Source organism: Oncorhynchus nerka, linkage group LG25 (assembly GCF_034236695.1).
Source record: "Oncorhynchus nerka isolate Pitt River linkage group LG25, Oner_Uvic_2.0, whole genome shotgun sequence".
NCBI classification, from domain to species: domain Eukaryota; kingdom Metazoa; phylum Chordata; class Actinopteri; order Salmoniformes; family Salmonidae; genus Oncorhynchus; species Oncorhynchus nerka.
Genome location: NC_088420.1, coordinates 22,364,285 through 22,370,136, shown reverse-complemented (window position 1 = coordinate 22,370,136; position 5,852 = coordinate 22,364,285).

Genomic DNA, 5,852 nt, shown 5'->3' with positions numbered 1-5,852 from the left:
GGATTTTAACAAGGCTAATCTGAAAACAAGACTCCCTAAATTCTATCAGCATATCGGTTGTGCTACCAGAGTTGGTAAAACCCTGGATCATTGTTATTCCAACTTCTGCGACGCATATAAGGCCCTCCCCCACCCTCCTTTTGGAAAAGCTGACCACTTCTCCATTTTGTTGCTTGCAGCATATAGACAGAAACTAAAACAGGAAGCTCCCGCTCTCAGGTCTGTTCAACGCTGGTCCGACCAATCTGATTCCACGCTTCAAGATTGCTTCGATCACGTGGATTGGGATATGTTCCGCATTGCGTCAAACAACAACATTAACGAATACGCTGATACGGTGAGCGAGTTCATTAGCAAGTGCATTGGCGACATCGTACCCACAGCAACTATTAAAACAAAGTGTCAGTATAAGTGTCAGTATAGCGTGAAAGTAGAGTCGCAATTCAACGGCTCAGACACAAGAGGTATGTGGCAGGGTCTACAGTCAATCACGGATTACAAAAAGAAAACCAGGCCCGTCGCGGACCAGGATGTCTTGCTCCCAGACAGACTAAACAACTTCTTTGCTCGCTTTGAGGACAATACAGTGCCACTGACACGGCCCGCTACCAAAACCTGCGGACTCTCCTTCACTGCAGCCGACGTGAGTAAAACATTTAAACGTGCTAACCCTCGCAAGGCTGCAGGCCCAGACCCCACCCTGTGCAACTGGGTACTGGACTTCCTGACGGGCCGCCCCCAGGTGGTGAGGGTAGGTAACAACATCTCCACCCCGCTGAGCCTCAACACTGGGGCCCTACAAGGGTGCGTTCTGAGCCCTCTCCTGTACTCCCTGTTCACCCACGACTGTGTGGCCATGCACGCCTCCAACTCAATCATCAAGTTTGCAGACGAGACTGCAGTGGTAGGCTTGATTACCAACAACGACGAGACGGCCTACAGGGAGGAGGTGAATTTGACTGCCTTCATGACCACTGGTATCGCGGTAATACGGTCACCACAACAGCCCTAGTTATGATCGTTGGTACCAAGCACGCAGGTTCAAGTATCTCAGAAACACCCTCCTTGGCTTTTCACGTGTCTAGGGTTTACAGAGAATGGCGCGACAAACAAAAAACATCCAGTCAGCGTAAGTCCTGTAGGTGAAAATAGCTCCTTGATGAGCGGTCAAAGAAGAATGGCAAGAATCGTGCAAGCGAAAAGGAAGGCCACAAACAGGCAAACAATGGCGCAGTACAACAGTGGTGTGCAGAATGGCATCTCAGAACACACAACTTGTCGGTCCTTGTCACAGATGGGCTATTGCAGCAGACGACCACACCAGGTTCCACTCCAATCAGCTAAAAACAAGAAGCAGCCGCTCCAGTTGGCACACGATCACCAATACTGGACAATTGAAAAGTGGAAAAATGTTGCCTCGTCCGACGAATCCCGGTTCCTGTTGCTTCATGCTGATGGCAGAGTCAGTATTTGGCGTAAGCAGCATGAGTCCATGGCCCCATCCTGCCTGGTGTCAACAGTACAGGCTGGTGGTGGTGGTGTACTGGTGTGGGGAATGTTTTCCTGGCGCACATTGATACCAATTTAGCTACGTTTCCATTCCCCAAAAAAATCAGGCTGTTCTGGAGGCAAAGGGATGTCCGACCCAGTACTACACAGTTGCACCTAATAAACTGTCTACTGAGTGTATACTGCAAGCTATTTATTCAGCAGGAACAGTCTAATTAGATAAATACATATACAGTGGGCTCCAATATTACTGCCACCCCTGACTGACAATGCACAAACAGAACTTTAAAAAAATATAAACAACATAATTATAGAGAAACTCAATAACAACATGTGAGAAATATTGTACTTTATTAATGTTTCAATGGAACCATCCAAAATCATACAATTATTTAATACAAAATAAATTTAGCCAAAATCAAGGTTGCAAAAGTATTGGCAAGGATAACAGCATGGAGTCTTTTCCTGTGGTGTTTGACAAGGTTAAGGAACACATTTGGAGGGATTTTGGACCATTCCTCTATGCAGATCCTTTGAAGATCCTTCACATTCTTGGGTTTGCGCTTATCAACTGCCCTTTTCAACTCAGCCCACAGGTTTTCGATTGGATTGAGGTCCGGCGACTGAGATGGCCAGGCAGAACATTGATTTTGCTGTCACAGAACCATTTCTGTATGGATCTTGAGGTATGTTTCGGGTCATTTTCTTGTTGGAAAGTCCACCTACGGCTAAGCCCCAGCCTTCTGGCAGAGGCAACCAGATTGTTAGCCAAAATTGCCTGATAGTTGGTGGAGTTCATTATGCCATCAATCTTAACCAGTGCCCCTGGACCTCTGGAATTAAAACAGCCCCAAAACATCAGACCCACCACCATATTTCACCATGAGTATGAGATGCCTCTCCTTGTATGCATCTCCGTTTTGCCGCCAAACATGCCAATGCTGTATCTGACAAAAACGTTCAATTTTGGTCTCATCTGACCAGAGCACCTTCTTCCAGTCATAATTTAAATGACATTTGCAAACTCAATGTGTTTGCGTCTGTGTCTTTGGGGTCAGAAAGGACTTTCTTCTGGCAGCCCTTCCAAAGAGCCTGTGGTTGTGGAGGTGGGATCTCGTGTTGCTTTTTGAAACCTGGTGACCCCAAGACGTCCCCAAGGCCTGCAATTATTTCACGGGGATTCTTGGGATTTTGTTGCTGCTCTCACCATCCTCCTCCCTATCCTGGGGGGCAAAATGCATTTGCGTCCTCTACCCATGAGGTTTTCAACCTTTCCATATCTTTTGATTTTAAAATTATTATTTTTTACAATTGCCCTGACAGTGCTCAGTGGTATATTCAATCGTTTGTGGATCTTCTTGTAGCCATTACCAGATTTATAAAGGTCTACGACCATGTGTCTCTTTTGAACTGCCAGTTCTTTTGTTTTCTTCATGGTGTTGGATGACAAAGGGATATTGCATGCGTGTTACCTCTTTTTTATACTCTAGTGAAAAAGGAAGTGATCTAAAGACTCAATATAGTTCCTTAAGACTTAGATAAACTTAAATAAGTGCAATTTAATTCCTGGTTTAATTTTGGTAGATGTTATTTACAATAATCTATAAGGGTGCCATTAATTGTGAAACCTTGATTTAGAGGACATTGATTTTTAATTAAATCAATAAATGATTTTGGTGGGTTCCATTGAAACATTAATAAAGTACGGTATTTCTCACATGTTGGTATTTTGAGATAATGAATTATACTGTTTCTATTTTTTAAAGTATTGTTTGTACATTGCCAGTCAGGGGTGCCAATACTTTTGGAGCCCACTGTAATAATAAAAGGGCACCGCTGGTGGTTTCAGAGGTTTCATCTTAAAATGATAATAATTTCGGAAAAATATGATTAGCTTCCATTTCACATTTTTTACTCCAATTTGAGGATTTGGTACGGCTAACAAGATAAATATTTCACTATCAACAGAGACAGTTCATTATCTTCAGACCAAGAGCACCCTCCTGTTGATAGTTACCCATCTTCAGACCAAGAGCACCCTCCTGATGATAGTTACCCATCTTCAGACCAAGAGCACCCTCCTGATGATAGTGAACCATCTTCAGACCAAGAGCACCCTCCTGATGATAGTGAACCATCTTCAGACCAAGAGCACCCTCCTGTTGATAGTTACCCATCTTCAGGCCAAGAGCACCCTCCTGATGATAGTGACCCATCTTCAGACCAAGAGCACCCTCCTGTTGATAGTGACCCATCTTCAGACCAAGAGCACCCTCCTGTTGATAGTTACCCATCTTCAGACCAAGAGCACCCTCCTGATGATAGTGACCCATCTTCAGGCCAAGAGCACCCTCCTGTTGATAGTGACCCATCTTCAGGCCAAGAGCACCCTCCTGTTGATAGTGACCCATCTTCAGACCAAGAGCACCCTCCTGTTGATAGTGAACCATCTTCAGGCCAAGATCACCCTCCTGTTGATAGTGACCCATCTTCAGGCCAAGATCACCCTCCTGTTGATAGTGAACCATCTTCAGGCCAAGAGCACCCTCCTGTGGCGAGAGAGCAACACTCCCTACGCTGAGACAGTTTGAGCTTGCAGGATTAGCTATTGTACTTCGAAACGACTTACCTAAATTGCAAGTGAAACCATACGATCAAAGCTATTTGATTAAACCCTGAAAACAACAAAACAAGCTTTGCTTTCTGTTAAAAGTTTTAATGTAATTTTGAAATACATTTGATATGACAATTTTACATAAACATTTTTTATAACACAAGTTTTTTAAATTTTTTATATTAGTTTTTTTGTTTATGTTTTTGCCTTTTTTTCTAGCCATTTTATACTAAAGCAAAAAATAACATGATTGATTCACCTGTCAAAACAGTAGACTCAACAATGAATTTCAGATGAAGGGACTGAGACAGGGGTGGGCAACTCTGTTCATGGAGAGCTGTGCAGGCCTTTGTTTCACCAGCCTTCAGGGCTTATTCAAATCTTTCTTCTATTTTATTGTAAATCATTATAAGTGAATTAACTAAACGGCACTAAAGCCTGCACTCCCTGCAGCGCTCCAGGTCCCAAGATGCCCATCCCAAGGACTGGGGGAAGAGAGTCCTGACCCAGATCTCCAAGTATCCCTGTGGTTTGTTTGGACGGATGGACAGACCTCTATGGTTTGCTGACAGACAGCAGCGTTATAAACAGAAATCCATGCCACACGCTCCCTTGCCTCCCTTGAGTAGGCCCAGACCGCTAGAATGACTCACTGCAATGCTGTGGTTCTCCAGCCCAATGTTTACAGCTCAATCCATCAGCAATCTAAGCATAGTCATATCATGGTCCCTCATCTCTTATACATCTATAGGGTGGTGGAGGGGGAGATTTACTGCCTTCTTTAATATCCTCAAAACCTTTTAAGGGAAAAAAACAAAGAAAAACCTAGAACCAAAAGACTCAAATCTGTCAACGACATTTGCCGGCACTCTACTAGGGTTATTAGAAAGAGGAGGCGTTCCATTGAGTGAACGCATTAGAGATTGGTAAAAAATATACTACAGATAGTAGATGCTCTGACAGCCATAAAAGTAGTCTTTCTCTGATACACACATCAACAGGGGTGAATGGTACAGTATCTCCTCCTGTGTGTTGTCTGAATGGACATTTGCTATGACTTTGTAGCCTCTTTGTCCTTATTTCACACATATTGGGCAATTGATATCAAAATGACTGGTTAAGGAGGGCATTGTTGAAAGGAGACATGTAGCTATTCTAGTGCTCCTCAATGACAAGCATCTTTATCCTGATAGGTGTGGTTCCTCTCTAGATGTCTCCATTGGAAAGAGGGGATAGGTGGTAAGCAAGCCTTTCCCTCGTAAGTGGGCCTGTTTGAAATTAATCTGCTTTTTTTCGGACAATTCCAACGACTATTAATGCAACACTCCCGATCCCTTGAGTATCTCTGGCATACCTACTCTATGAACACACCTGCGTTGTATTGGATCAATCACAACAAGCAGCAATGCCACTACTGTAAACTATCACCTAATATATTGAAGTTAATGGCATGTTAAGAGGCCAATGCAGATGACATGTTCCTATGAAAACATATTCCAGTCACAGATACAGTATGAGACAGATGCTCTTGTACAATAGCAGCAAGGGCGCATCCATGTCAACTAGGTTTCATAACATCCTCTTCACTCAACTTCCATTCAAAGATGGACTGTTTTGATCTCGATCTAACAGAATATCAACATTGACTTGTATAGTGATAGGAAATGCAACAGAATAGCACCAGGTTATGGAACAACAACAGCTAGGCATAACAAAAAAATAACAAAAA